This window comes from Akebia trifoliata, chromosome 7 (assembly GCF_017979445.1).
Source record: "Akebia trifoliata isolate Shusen 1 chromosome 7, ASM1797944v1, whole genome shotgun sequence".
NCBI classification, from domain to species: domain Eukaryota; kingdom Viridiplantae; phylum Streptophyta; class Magnoliopsida; order Ranunculales; family Lardizabalaceae; genus Akebia; species Akebia trifoliata.
The window spans coordinates 8,282,015-8,298,804 of record NC_141381.1 but is presented as its reverse complement, the minus strand read 5'-3'; positions in this window follow the sequence as shown (position 1 = coordinate 8,298,804).

The window sequence follows — 16,790 nt, the reverse complement described above, 5'->3', positions numbered from 1 at the left end:
ACTAAAGCCATTTTCGTAAACACTTGGCATAATAATAATACAGTGGGGGAGAACAAGGAAAGAAATCTTGTACTACTTGGTGAAATCATATATTTATGGGAAAGTAGGATGTAATTCCCTATTTTTTCAAGTTCCGTGGACATGATTTTATTTTTTTACATTTTTTTTTAAACATATAAAAATGTATAAAAAAAAATTTTTTGATTAAAGATTGAATTGCTAATCTTTTTTTTCAAGATTCAATGGTTATATTATCTTATTTTATTTTTACTAAAAGTTGGGATGTGCGAACGGGCATGTGTCAAAACTCAAAAGGCTTAACTATAATTTAAAATATTGATTAAACGGTTTTAAAGATTACGTACTAAAATTGGATATTTTTGTAATTTTAAAAACTAAATAACATGACCATATGGGCATAGGTCGCAAATTTATTTACTTTTAGCAAAATAACCCTGATAATATTAAATTTAAATATAAAAGCGAGGGCATGTATAACTAATCATCAAAGAAGAAGAAAATCGGCTTCTTGTTGGTAGCGAATGACTGTAAGCTATCCTAAACGAACAACCATTCACTTAGATAGTTAATAGTTATTGGCTTTCAACCCATCAATGTTGTTTGAGGGCCTTTTGGTATTTTGATAGAGAATTTTTGTAACATAACCTCCCTGTAAATCTATAAATAGGGAGGTCCTGATCAGTGTTAGATGACCTTTTTTTTTTATATACTTCCTAGAGACTTTTTAGTTTTTCTTTATGGAGAAAATAAAGAAACTCTGCCAAAATCTATAAAAGCTTAAAGAATTCAATTAGATCATTATTACTGGTTATCTAACATCCTTACTGTAAGTTTTAATTTATTTAATTTTGTAGTCATAACTTAATACTGTAATTTAATGGAATTCAAGCCAAGAAACCATTTTTCATATATCTTATTTTCTTTTTTAAATACAAAAGCCTCATGGGAGTAGAACTACCATGCTACTTGTGGGGATGGACTGATTCATCACCCTTGTAGTAGGAATAAGGGAAAATGACTCAAGGAAATTCTCCTTCCTTGATCATCATTTCTTTGTATTCTTCCATTTTATCTCTTTTTAAGAATCTGTGAAACATTAATGAGGATGGTAGTTGTTTTGGGCTGGATGGATGGACAGAATAATACCTTGTAGTTGAGAGGGTAAACTCTTAACTCAATTAAGCTAAATTTCAAGAAGTCCCCATCTTCACCACTGTCTTGGAATTTTTTCTTAGAGAAGAGAGGAAGTTTGGGACAAAAATGAGAGAGAACAATAACAACTCAAATATTGTTGTTGAACTACTTCTACTTCACTTTCTATCATTATAATAGTAAATATTTATTTATTTATCTATTATTTAATAATTAAAATTATGTTGAGCAAGATGATAGTTATGTATTTGATTTGTCATTTCGCTCTATTCAAATTAGGGTTTATGATTTGTGTTTCGCCACTATAAAACAAGCTTGATTTGTATGCATAGGTAAAAAATGGTAGGCGAGAAATATTCTGAGAATATTTCAGATTTTTCATAGAAAAGAAAAGTAATATTTTATTTTCTTCTTATTCAATACTTATTTCAAAAATTAAAAAAACAAAAGTAATAAAACTAGAAATGAAACACAAATGTAACAAAATCAATTGTTTTGATTATCTTTAGACTATAAGATAATTTATAAATAATTCATGTATAAACCATAAATAGTATGCAAGTTATTTGGGTATGTGATGCAAAGATCATAGTAGATGGGCCCACACAGGCCGTTGAGCGGATTGATAAAAAAAGATCAAAAGAAAGGATAAACATGTACCCTAACTTTCGGAGGCCATAACTTTGCGACCATAATGCAAAATCACTATTATCATATATGCACGTGTAGCTATCGACGATTACTATGTGCTAGCTAGTCATCTAAAGACCATTGGCTACAAAATCAAGTCGCAAAATTCAATCATTTAGAGGTTCAAATGGAGCAATTTATTTAAAACTTTCCATTTTAGGAAAATTTCATTTTAGTATTTTTTGCTAGTTTTTTTGTTTTCATTTTTTTGGGATGTAATTATTTGTATTTCAAGCGTAATAGAAGTATTTACATAGAAAGTTTTTATTTCAAGTATATTTGATACTTTTGATCAATAAATTGACGAATGTAATAGTTTAGAAAGCACTTTTGATTAATAAATTTTTGTTCTTAGAGAATTTTCTCTTTCTTTTCTAATTGTTTGGTATTCTTTATGAATCAACAAGCTTTTGATGCCAAATTATTTTGCATTCTTTTGAGAATCAACAAATTAATTGGAAGATTGTTCTTCTCCCTTCATTAGTATGTCAAAGAAATCATGAATTATTTAATATCTTTGAATGGATGTTTGCAATGGCCTAAAATCTTAACTCGTGTCTCGAGGAAATTTTGAAGTTATGATTTTTAAAACTTTGAGTTTTTACTATAGTTTAAAAATATGGATTTTAATTTACAAACTTTTGAGGAAAACTTACATCATCACTAGATTCAAAAGGAAAAACATACATTGGTGTGCAAATACATCTTAATTAGAGTTCGAACGAAAAAGTTATGAAAATATTACTTTGTATATCAAGTAACTACCCAAAAGGGGGTATTTTAATAGAATTAGAATTTTGAAAATCTAATCACACCATTAGATTCGTTGCAAAAAATTATTAAAGATAGGATATAAGTTTGCGAAATTTTGAGTCCCGAGCATTGAGTTATCATCAAAACAAAATAAATATAAAAATAATATTTTTATCCACGGGACATTATAAATACTAAACTTTAGTGAATTTCCAGAATTTTCTATCTCTTACGTTCTTTTCTCTTCTATAGATAAACCGACGCCTCTTTCCACCTTCCATTTAGGTTTTTATCTATGTAGGTATTTCATTGGACTTTGAGTTGGACTTCGACGTAAAGAGAAACTCTCAAAGTCCATAAGTCCAGTGGAGCTCAAGACTCGTTATGGATCCAGATGCATAATAAGTCAATATCAAGGCCCAATTAATTTTAGTATGACAACAGTATGATTCTAATAAAATCAAACTCTTCGAAAATTTTGATACGAATCCTCCAAGGTTTCCATTTATTTTTCAAAAATCAAACACGTTAGTATGAGACCTCTAAGGCATCCAACTTTTTGAATCCTAGAATGTGAGTTCAAGTTGATTTTTAATGAATCTCCTACAAACCCTAGCCCGAGAAACGAAACTCCAACTTTTCGAATTCTAGAATGTGTGTTTAAGTCGGATTTAATAAAGTTCCTGCAATATCATGAGTCTAATGATATATCGTAACTCTAATTATTTTGTGTATGAAAATAGCATAACTCCCACCATCTTGAGTCTGAAAATACCGTGACTCAAATAATTTCGCAAGCTCAAAATTACCATGACTTCGACTTTGAGTCCAAAAATATCGTGACTTCTATCATCCTGAGCTCGTAAATACCATGGCTCAAAAGATTTGACAAGTCCCAAAATATCATAGCTCTAATCATTTCCCGAGTTCGAAAATGCCACCATTTCCTCCAATAGTCAAATTTTAGTTTGTACGCGAAAGTCAATTCTTCTCCTGAATGGATTGTAAGAACAATTCCAATTCCTCCATCACGCAAGTCATCTATTGGCCCTTCATTTGTTAGACAATCTCATCGTCATGCTGACCCATTGAAGTGCATTATCCAAGTAGTTCGTACTGGAACATTATTGTAAATACCCTCTTTTCCTTTTAGAATTAAAACTTATTTTTCTATCACAACTTCTCTGACTTTTTATATCTTCCTCATTATTTAAACAATTTGAAATATTTTCTTGTTTTAGAATAGGACACTCTACTAGCATATCAGTTATTGCCTATCCTTGAATTGCTTTCTAATTCTTATATTGGATGTCAAATTCGACTAGTTTTAAAGATCATTTGGCAAGATGACCTATCAATTAGGGTAAATTCAAAAGATATCGTATTGGGTTCATTTTTGTAATGAGTGTAGACACCCCATTTTTGCAATAGCCTGATTTGACAACTTGTCATACGATTGTTGTAAATCCTTTATGATGAGTGCATGACATATGCAAAAGCCAAAAACTTGCGAGAGGACCTCTCCCATTTTCTTTCCCAATTCTTCCCTATTTTCTCTTTTTTTTTGTACGTGCAACGTAGAAATTACGCACGTTTAAGATCACCACACATTTATATTTGACGTAGTAAGTACGTCTGCTTAGGATTTTCACATGTATCAATGACCTAGAGACCTCGTAATGCTGGAAAAACGATACTTTAAAACTTAGAAATAATCATATTGTGACTAAAAGAAATCGTTCGCCAAAATTCAAAAAAAATAATAAAATAACAAAAATACTCCTTGTATGTTCCACACCTCTGGAATGTCTCGAAAGTATTTTTATTAATTTTGGAACGAGATTTCGAGACTAATAAGAATAAGATCAGTGAAAACAGATAAATTTACAAAAATGTCCATTAACGTTCGGCTTTTACTTAAAAATCTTGTTTCCTGGAAAATGTGACTGAAAAATAAATTTATGATAATATTTACATATATAGAAAAAATATAAAGATCTTGTGCTTAGAAAGACAAAAATATTTCACATGAAATGATGAATTTTCACACATAAAATGACAAACTTTCTCATGTAAAATGATGAATTTTCTCACATGGAATGACAACCCTCACATGAAATGATAAAATGTAATCCATCCATTCGAAAATCGATCATCAACTTTAAATAATAAAAAAATTCAATTAAACAATTATGATTCAAAAAATTTAAACCAATCAATCTGAACAATTTTAAAATTTTAAATAATTTAAACAAACTATTGTCCTTCAATACAACCTACGATTAAAATAAATTGATTAAACCAAATAATTTTAAACCTATCATTAATCGAATGCAAACTAGCCAATCATAAAAATTAAATAAATCTCAATCAATCAATTACCATTCAAAATAACTAATAAATCATTAATCAACCAATCATCATAATTGATCGATTGAAACTATTTGAAACCAACAATCGATTCTTAACCAATCACCAATCAAGAACAAATCGACTAATTGATGCAAAATTGGGATATTTATAACCTTTAAAAATAATTAACCAATCCATTTTAAAACCAATCCAATCGATCAAATGTCAATTGAAATGAGAATTAATCAATCGAATAATATGAGGGATTTATTATGATGTACATGAGATGTATAGGATCATTGCCCTTGTGTTTTATTGGAATATAATTCTCTTTCACACGTTTGGTCAACAAAAGAAATAGTTGAAAAGAGAAAATGAAAAAAATGAGAAGGAAAGAGGGAGTCGCACGAGGACTCGACCTCTCTTCCCCCAACGATTCGAGCAATAAAAGAGAAGGAGTTTCTCTTCATCTTAGTCTCTCTTCTCTATACCCCCATACAATTAAAAGGAGAAAAAAAAATAACAAAACGAATAGAAAAAATTGCAACAGAGGTAAATTAAAAAAGAAAAGAAAAAAATAAAATAGAAAGAGGAAGAAGATCGACCTCCTTATTCTTCTTTGTGGGCATAGCCGCATCCTCATCGCCATCCAATCACGTCCATCCTCTTTTGTTTTAATCTTCATCAACCAAACCAACACTATCTTCATCTTCTTTGAATTCCAACAACATCCTTTATCCACTTTAGTTTCAACCTCCTTCATAGATCCTCATCTTCTACCTTCTCCTCAAAGCAACTCCTCTATCACTCATTCACCCTTATCTTCATCTTTATTAGCACTCTCAACTACCAACAACTCATCATTCTTCTTCTTCTTCACTTCACCATCTTTTTCTCCATTCACACCCACAACTATAGAATCGCCCTCTTCACTTCTATTTAGCCACACACAGAATCATTTCTCCATTTTCTTTTTTACTGCCAAAATACCTCATGAAGTTCACCCACATTTCAACAACATTCGTTTCAATTTTAGCCTGATACCCTCCTAGTTAAATGTGCATATCTCTTTCTAAAATAAATTTATTCACGAATTGCTTTTTGTATTAAAAACTAAACTCACTGAGTTTTTCGATAGTATATCAAATGACTCCTAACTCTTTTCTCGATATAGATTGATTCGAGAAGTCAAGACAAAAATTTGATGCTGCATTATACTTTTAGCCTGATACCCTCCTAGTTAAATGCAAATATCTCCCTTTAAATAAATACAATTCACAAACTACTTGTTGCATTACAAATTAGACTCATAAAGTTTTCAAATAGTATATCGCATGACTTTTAACTCATTTCCAATCAATATAGATCTATAGAGCCCCTCTCCTAAATGCTAAACCTTAAAAAAAGAATGAACTTGGAAGAACTTCTGCTTCTAAACATTAGAAAAAAGTTTATGTTTGGTGAAAAAATTATATTCTAAATGGATTGGCCATTGATTTGTATGATTATTACGCCAAATTTACAATAAAAAAATTTGGGGTATTTTATAGAAGAAGTACGACAAAGAAGAAGTTGGTTAAAAGAAGTATGTCACTAGTTGTTATTTGAACTTTTAAATAGTTGATAAGAAATATTGTTGGAATTAAAGGGTTGATTAGAAAACTCATTTATTCATTGGATACTGGCCTTAGGACAAAATCCCAATCCCACCTTTTGGTTTTTGCTTGTTTTGAAGTGTTATATTTGTCTTGTGTTATTATAATCGCACATCATGTGACGCCCCGCCAAACACTAACACAAATCCCAATGCCAAATCTCAAGGTACTAGGTGGCACCTCGGAATTTTGGCATGGTCTCCTCTGTTTATGTTAGTGTTTCACGGAACTTAAACCTGATAAACCAATTTGTAACAAAACCTATATACAAAGCGGTAAATACAGGAAATGAACAGCGGAAGACTAAATTACATCTAATATGTAAGTAGATCAGAGTGCGGAAGATTTAATCATATACAGGCTTACAAAATACTCTCACTCTAACATAGGCCTAAACTTTCAATCCAAAAACTACATACATCCTGGATGAAACTGACAATTCTAACGGATGTAACCCTAGTGCTCACCAGGCAATAAACTCTAATCGTCGATCTGACCGACCAGATACTCCTCAATTACTGACTCTACGCATGTCTCGGTAGCTGCAAGTGCTGAAACTAAAAAAAATAGGAAGGAAAGGGTGAGTAATGAAAGTTACCCAGCAAGTCCACAGCCAATTTCTACCAATAACCCTCTCTAAACATGATCGAGTAAAACATACTGAACAATTTAATACATGCAAGGTTTTACAGAATAAAATACGATCAACTGGTACATATAGCAGGGATGAGTAACTAAATAATTTAAAATCACACATGGCATCAATCATCCATACTCATTATACCTTTTCCATTTTATGCAAATAAGGTTGACAACATTGAAATAATAGACATGCTTCTCAGTTTATAATTCGAAATATAACAACAGATACATAATACAAATGGTAGAGTATTGAAATTAAAGAATTGGGATTCACGACTGGATCGCTCTCAGTCAGGACATGATATTCCTAAATAACATCGTAGTTCCTGATTTTGTGACTGGTCGTGTCTACCACCCTTGCGAAACCATTTATCCAACTCAGGCTGGCCGTTTGACGTGACCGTAAGCAATGGGTCTCTTTTCGATGTGTCAGAACGTTTGACTACTACTAGATTGTTAGTGATCACTGACTAATCATCTTCGTCTATGCCTATCAGGCGTGCATGTGATTCCCAAATGACACTCCACTCGTATACGATTACCTTTACAATACACATTCACTGGTAAAGATAAGAAAGGAATGGACCCGGATTCTAGTTGTGACTCCACTCTCATACGCGTCCCATACCACGTATGAATTTGGTGGTCCCTACCGTACATCCCAGGATAGTGCACCCCTCCGGATGATGTGACGCACTATCCCTTCTGGCATTCACAAACCCTTTAACAGTTCATAAAATAGCTACGTATATATATATATATATATATATTATATATATATATATATATATATATATATATATATATATATATATATATATATATATTATTTTTCATTTAAAACAAAAGAAAAATTAACAAAACAGGGTTGAGAATGGATATCCAGTTCCTACCATGCAACTGTGGCCAACCGGCCTAAAATAAAAATAGTACTCGGAGCCTCTGCGCCAACATAATCGAAAATAAACATGCAACCCTTTCATTAATAACCTGGATATCCTTTCACCAACCTACACACAACATACAATGTAAAATGCAGACATCACCCCTCGGGTGTGATTCTGACATTTTATCGTTCATTCCCTTTTCCCATTCTCTCAACATTCTCACTTTTCATTTTTTCAAATCAACCATCCATTTCCAATCTTTCAAAATCATTCTTTTGATCTTTCCATTGAAAACCATCAAAGTTTATTCAAAAATAAGGTCGTGTGATACACGGTACCTAAGCTGGCCAAAATGGTAAAAGCTGGTGAAAATTTGGCTAAGTGTTGGAAACTCAATTTTTCAAAGTTCTTGAAATTGAAAACGGATTTTTCGAAATGAAAGTCTTGATCACGAGATTGGACACCATATAGTTTTTGAAATCTAATTCAAAGTAATACGAAAGTTATTACATTTTGAAAACTTGCCGAAAACGTCGAAAAATACGTTTTGTTCTTGAAACCAAAATTTGGATTTTGATCCTTTGAGATTTGGATCTTAAAACCATTCCCATTGTTCCAAAATGGGGGGTAAAACCTTAATTTCATTAAATAACTTAAAGTAAATGGTTACTTAAATGTTTTTACTGAAATGAAGGCTGGAAAAAAATAAGTATAGACAATAGGGAGGTCAAGGAAAAAGTCAGAACACTGTTCTGAAGAGAACTGTGTCTGTCGATGGCTGTCGACGGCAGAATCAGAGTGCTGTCGGTGGAACCGACAGAATACACATCGACAAATGTCGGTGGGACCGACGGTCCTGCCGACAGAACAAAATTTTCGACGGTTCTTGATTTCATCGGTGGTAGAAGCTCCATTTTGTTGGTGGGACCGACAGAATGCCTTCGGTAGGTATCGGTGGCACCGACCCTACCCGCCTACAGCCTGAACCTCACTCACGATTTTTGGGTTTTTCGATCCCTTCTTTGGATCTTTGTTCCGTTACTCAAACCCTTCAACCCACCCACGATTTTGTTATCAAAATTCGATCAAACATAAGCAAAACACCTACTTCTACCATGAATTTGAAATTAAACACCAATTTCTACGATTTAAATGCAAACAATAAGTTTTGTTTCAAAACCCTAAATGCACATTTGAGAAATCTAAAGTTATCAATAAGAATCGGAAGTCCCTTACTTGGTTGTGGACGTCGAACGTGATAAAATCGCACAATGATCAAGGTTGGTGGCTCGAGAGTCGAGGTTGGACTGACTTAGATGCGAAACGAGCGACGGTTTGCAAGGTATCCGACAATGACGTTCTCCTTCTCCTCTATAATGAAGTATAGACCTAGCTCATTACTCGATAAAGCCCTCAGATGGAAGGTGTTGAGGTTTACTCGAGCTACCCGGCTGATTTTGATGGAGGATGGGGAAAACTAACAAGAATGGGTAAGTAAAGATGGTTAAGTTGTAGCTCTCGACGTGGACGACAACTTTGTCTTCTTCGTCGAGGTTCAACTCGGCCTCGTTCAGGCTAGAACTTGATGGGAATGGGCTGAAACCCTTGGGTTGAGAAGTGGCTGCCGTTTGGTTTCCTTGGAGAAGAAGAGAAATAAAATGAAATGAAGTAAAATCAGATTTTTCTTTTATAACACAGTTGAGGGCATACTTGTAATTTCCCCCTTATTTCTAGTTTCGACCGTAACTTAACTATTCGGACTCAGAAATTGACAAGGGAATATACCATTTCGAATAATTTTTCGCTACGGATCTAATGGTGTCATCAAATCTTTTCGATTCTCACTCTAACAAAATTACACTGTTTTGGATCCCACTTAACGTGAAATTCGAGAATTTTATAACTTTTCCATCCGAACTCGAATTCGAACTTGCTTACAGGCTAATGTATATATTCCGATCCTTTTGAATCTAATGGCGAAATCAATTTTCCTCGAAATTAATCGTAGCAATATTCGAGTATATTACTCTAAGTATCTCCTTCGATATTTTCCTCCAAATCTCACCATTAAATTTCCTCGAGATATGAGTTAAAAATTCGGGGTGTTACACATCAACTAGAAGTAGATTTGATTTGCAACTCTTATATGGTTGAAGTTATTTTACCTTTAAAGCTGATAGAAGTAGTGGATGGGCTTACGCGCTGAAAGCGCCCTCCATCCGCGGGGTACGTGGATCAGCTTTTGACCTTTAAGGTTTGGGAGTCGCCACCTAATTATTACGGTATAGGAACCGAATATTGACTCTAAACGGATAAAGAAACTAATCTACTAAAGAAAAATAGAATCCGGGGATCACATTACGGGGTTGGAAGGTGTTAGGCACCTACCCCGCCCGGTCAATGCCGGTCTCTATTTATCCCAAATAAGACTACATTGCTAACAAAAACCTAGATAGAAAAAATAAAAGAGATTTTACCTTCGAATGCAATGATTTTATTCCCTCAGATTTGATAAAACTGCTCCTTGTACCGTACTCCTTACTTCGTTCTGTCTCTAGATCTGATTTCGGATCTCCGAGACAAGGTATCCCTTCCTTAGATCTGAATTCTTCAAATTTTGTTATCAATTTTGGGGTGGTTTTGAAGCGCTTCTAGGTGTTTTTCAAGCTAAAATCGAAGTATGGGTTTTAGGTAAGGAGTTGGGACTTCAAAATTAGGGTTTTGAAAAGGTTGTGGAGGCTTCTTGACCTACTTTTTCTAGGATTTTTTCTTTGATACGAAAATAGGGTGTGGATGCTCCTATTTATAAAGTTTTTTAGAAAAATTAGGGTTTGATTAGGGTTTCTTTTAAGGTTTTAATTAGGATTTTGACTTTGGTCTTATGAGATTAACTTAGTCTTTAGAGTTTTAATTTAGAATTTTGACTTTAGTCTTATGAGGGGTCCTTGAATAAATATCCTGGCAACCATCAACAATTTTGCCTAAAAGCCTGATTGATCAATTTTTTTGGTTCAAATTTTTAAATTAATTTTATTAATATTTTACTTTATATTATTTAATGGTTTATTTATTAATTTCAAAATTTTTAATTATTAAAATTGTAAAATTACCATTTTACCATCGAAGATGATTTTTTACGTTTTAAGTCATTTTTCAATGTTTCAGGATGTTTTGGAATCAGTTTTTCATAAGGAATTCAATAGGAATGTTGGTTTGTGTCATTTATGAAAAAAAATTTGTGTGAAATGGTCATGAATTTTATGAGGGGCATTTTCGTAATTTTATCGAATTGTGTGAAAATTGGCAACATGATTTACTCGATTTCGATGTGTTGTTTTATGTGTTTGAATAGGTTTTCCTAAGCGTGACGTGGGCTTTAGGGATATTTTAAGGTTAAGGGTATTTTTGTAATTTGATCTTTTTTTAGTGATTTTTATCGTAAAGCTTTTTTTTGTCTGCAAGATGATGATTTCTATGTCTCTGGGGTCATATTTTCCTAGCGTAGCGTGGTTTCTACAGTTTTGTCAGTTCGAGATATCTCATCTGGATTTCTAAAATATATCTGGTAACAAAATAAAGCATTGGAATAAACATCCATCATTGGGAACCATTGTGATCGGGTTGACGAGTTGATTAATCAGGCAAGTGCAAAAATGGGGTGTCTACAGGCGCCCACATAGAGGTTCGAGAAGAAAGTCCAAAGTCATAATTGGAATTTGGATCAACTGAACTAAAAACATTAATGTGTGTGCATGTGCAAGGGGTGCAAAATTTAGATTTATACCTCACATGGGTGCACGTGAAAGCCCATTTTTGTGACTTGTACTAAATATTAATATTGGTGTTGGTGTCTTCTTTTCTAAATTTCGTGTCTATTTTGAACCAAGTATAAAATGAAGGGTTTGTGGCTGTCTAAATAGTAATTTTCTTTTTTTATTTAAATTATCTCTTTATTTTTTATTGTTTAGTCACCATTACTATACATATATTGTAAAACCCCGAGTTTTCGATTCATATCTCGAGGAAAAATAAATAGTAAAATTTTGGGAAAATCCTAACAGTGGGACTTAGGGTAAAATTGTAGGATTTTGCTCTGGTCATTTTTAATGAAATTTGACCTTACCATTGGATTCAAAATGATCAGAAAACATACTTTAGCCTATAAGCATACTGAAATGCGAGTCCGAACAGAAAAGTTGTAAAATCTTTGATTTTCGAGTCGGATCAAACTAAAATAATGTTTTTTTCTAAATAAAGAATTTTTAAAATCTGATCATACCATTGGGTTCGAAACGAAAAATTATAGAAAATGGACTATTTACTTATCATTTTTAGAACCATAAAAGTCAAATTATCGTAAAAAATCGAAACGACGTTCGTTTCATGGTCCCATCGAATCGAAAAAGTAAATTCTTGTTAAAGATATAATTTATAGAATTTTACCACATCATTAGATTCAGAACAAAAAATTATACAAAATAAAGTATTCATTCATCACTTTTGGAGTCCGGACAATCGAGTTATCGTCAAACGAAACAATAGGTAAAATACTGATTTCGTCCCATACTTATATAAATAATTTTTTAAACAAAAATACTATTCATCATCTATTATTTTCGTTCAAAACCAGCTGAAGGTTTTAACAAATTTTTTTTATTTTTCTCCTTATTTTCAACCTTAGATTCGCTACGAACGGGCTGTCGTTGACTTCCGACACAAAAGGAAAAAACGTTTGTAATCTCGACCTCTACAAAATCTACCTAATTTCTTTTCATTTTCATTTTTATTTTTACCTTGTATCGTCAAAAATCAGTTGTATGTGATACGGGGGTTTCGATTTTTCAACCTCGAATTTCATCTATTTTGGGACCAAACCATCTCCAACCGCAGAAGGAAGAAAGGACAACAACATCAAGATCTTCAAAATCATTAGGCCAAATTCAAAAATCAACCATCTTGGCATCTAATCCACCTCACTTTTTGCACCAATCGTCTCGATTTTCACGCACGCGCTTTAATTTTATTGCACAAAGAACTGTAAGGACTCTCAATTTCAATTGATAATCATAAATTGTAAAAATTGTATAAAGGATTTTAACGAAAAGTTGTTATATGTTCAAAAAATATAGAATTATTTTCTTTATTTCAAATTTATGCTAGAACTTACATATTTGATATGTTTAATTATATTTTATAACAAATTATACGTTGGTAGGATATTTCACCGGGTTATTTCCACCAGTTGGGTTATGTGCACTGCTCAAACCCTGTTTTGATATAAATTTTGTAAAATTTCAATTTCAATGATAAAAATAGATTTTAAAATGTGAAAAAGAATTTGATATCAGAAAATGAATATTTGAGTGATTGAATCCGAAAAATGAATGATGTGCTTGAAAACATAAAAAAGTGCAAGAATCAAAAAAGGAAAAAAGGGGATAAAACGGTAAAATATAAGAATCACACCCAAGTAGTAATGCCTACATTTTACATTGTAATGTTATGTGTGGGTTGGTGAACGGATATATAGGAATAATGATATTGGTTGCATGTTTATTTACTTTCTGTAGCGCGAGGCGCAAGTTATGTTTTTGTTCTGTTATTTATTTTAGGTCGCGTGGCCATAGTTGCATGATAGGAAATTGGATATCCATTCTCAATTCTGTAATGTTAATTTCTTATTTATTTTCAAAGAAAAAAAATGATATGTATATATAGTTATTTTGTGAATTGTTAAAGAACTTGTGAATACCTGAAGGGATAGTCTATCATATCATCCGAAGTGATATATTATCCTGAGATGTACGATAGGGATAATCAAACTCATACGTGGTATGAGACGCGTATGAGAGGAGTCACAACTAGAATTCGGGTTTATTCATCTCTATCTTTACCAGTGAACTTATAATGTAAATGTGGACGTCGTATATGAATGAATTATATATTTGGGAATTACATGCACGCCTGATAGGCATAAACGAAGGTGATTAGTCAGTGATCACTAACAATCTATAGTAGTTAAACGTTCTGACACATTGAAAAAGATCCATTGTTTACGATCACGTCCAATGGTCAGTCTGAGCCGGATAAATGGTCTCGCAAGTATGGTAAATAACAACTAACCACAAAATCAGGAACTAATACTTAATTATGAAACATTATGTCCCGACTGGGAGCGATCCAGTCGTGAATTCCAACTCTCTAATTTCACTATTCCACCATTGTGTATTATATATCTGTTACCTTAGTTTGATATATAAAATGAAATGCATATTTAATATTTCCATTTGATCAATTAGATTTGTATAAAAAGAAAATGTTATAGTGAGTACTACTGATGATGTAATGTGAGTTTTAAAATATTTAGTTACTCATCCCTGATTACATGTACCAGTTAATCATAGTTTCTTCTGTAAAATTTTGCATATGTTAAAATGATTCAGTATGTTTATTCGTTCATGTTAGGAGAGATTATTGACAAAAATTATTTGTTTCCCTACTGGGTAATCATTTTTACTCACATTTTCTTCCTCTATTTTTTTAGTTTCAGATTCGAAGCTTGACGAGACAGGTGTAGAACACTAGTGAGGACTATTTGGTAGGTCAGATAGACGATTAAAGTCCGTTACCTGGTGAGTATTGGGGTTATACCCCCTAGTGGTGTTAGTTCGTTCAGGTGGTATTATGGATTTTATACTGAACGTTAGGACTTTTGTTAGAGTGAAGAGTTTTGAATAATCATGTGGCGCCCCGCCGAACACTAACACAAATCCCCATGTCAGATTTCAAGGTACGAGGTGGCACCTCGAAATTTCGGCATGGTCTCCTCTGTTTATGTTAGCATTCCAAGGCGATTCAACCTGCACCTGATAAACGACATACAATCCTGCATATAACAAACAAAATATAATACTAGCGGAAGCCTATATACGTCTAATAATGTCCGATAGATCAGAGTGTGGAAGAAGAAAAATTATATACAGGATTATACAAAATTCCTCACTCTAACATAATTCCTAACACTCAAGACAGAATCCATAAGACTACCTGGAGAAACTGGCACCACTAGGGGGTATAGCCCTAATACTTACCAGGTGACGGACTCTGGTTGTCTATCTGACCAACCAGATGATCCTCGTTCTTGTTCTACACTTGTTTCGCCAAGCTTCAGATCTGAAACTAAAAAAAATGGAGAAGGAAAGGGTGAGTAACAATGGTTACCCAGTAAGGAAGCAACAATTTCTGCCAATAACCTCTCCTAACATGAACGAATAAACATACTGAATCATTTTAAAATAAACAAAGTTTTACAGAAGAAACGTACGATTAACTGGTATATATAGCCAGGGATAAGCAACTAAACATTTTAAAACTCACATTACATCGATCAGCAGTACTCACTATAACATTCTCTTTTTATACAAATCTAATTGATCAAATGGAAATAATAAACATGCATTTCATTTTATATATCAAAATAAGCAACAGATACATAATACACAATGGTGGAGTATTGGAATTAGAGTGTTGGGATTCACGACTGGATCGCTCCCAGTCGGGACATGATGTTACAATTTCTCTCTGGCTTTTAGTTCCTGATTTTGTGGCCGGTCGCTGCACTTACCATGTTTGGTTGACCATTTATCCGGCTCAGGCTGGCCGTTTGACGTGACCGTAAGCAATGGGTTTCTTTTCGATGTGTCAGAACGTTCGACTACTATAGATTGTTAGTGATCACTGACTAATCATCTTCGTCTATGCCTATCAGGCGTACATGTGATTCCCAAAGATACAAACCATTCGTATACGACCACCTTTACATTACAAGTTCACTGGTAAAGATAGAGAGGAATAAACCCGGATTCCAGTTGTGACTCCACTCTCATACGCGTCCCATACCACGTATGAGTTTGGTGGTCCCTACCGTACATCCCAGGATAGTACACCACTCCGGATGATATGATGCACTATCCCTTCAGGCATTCACAAACTCTTTAACAGCTCACAAAATAGCTACTTATATATATTATTTTCATTTGAAAACAAAAGAAAAATTAACAATACAAGGTTGAGAATAGATATCCAGTTTCCTACCATGCAAGTGTGGCCACCCGGCCTAAAATAAATAACATAACAGAGCGCCTCGCGCTAACAGAAAGTAAATAAACATGCAACTAGTAACATTATCCCTGGATATCCGTTCACCAACCTGCATACAACACAACAACGTAAAATGCAGACATCACCCTTCGGGTGTGACTCTGACATTTTACCGTTTCATACCTTTTTCTCTTTTTTTTTCGACTTTTACAGTTTTCAATCTCTTCATAAAATATCCATTTTCTGATATTCATCAACTCAATATGAGTTCATTGAATATTAAATCACATTTTTCAACTATACAATTTATTTCTATCAATAATATTGAAAAAAAATACAAATTTCATATCAAAACGGGGTCCGAGCAGTGCACAAGACCCAATTTATGGCAATAACCCGTTAAAATACTCTACCCACGTATAATTTGTTAAAAATACAATTAAACATATCAAACATGCAATTTCTGGCGTGAATTTTGAAATAAACAAAGAATTCTATATTTCGAAAATACATCCAAATTTTTCCAATAAAATCCTAA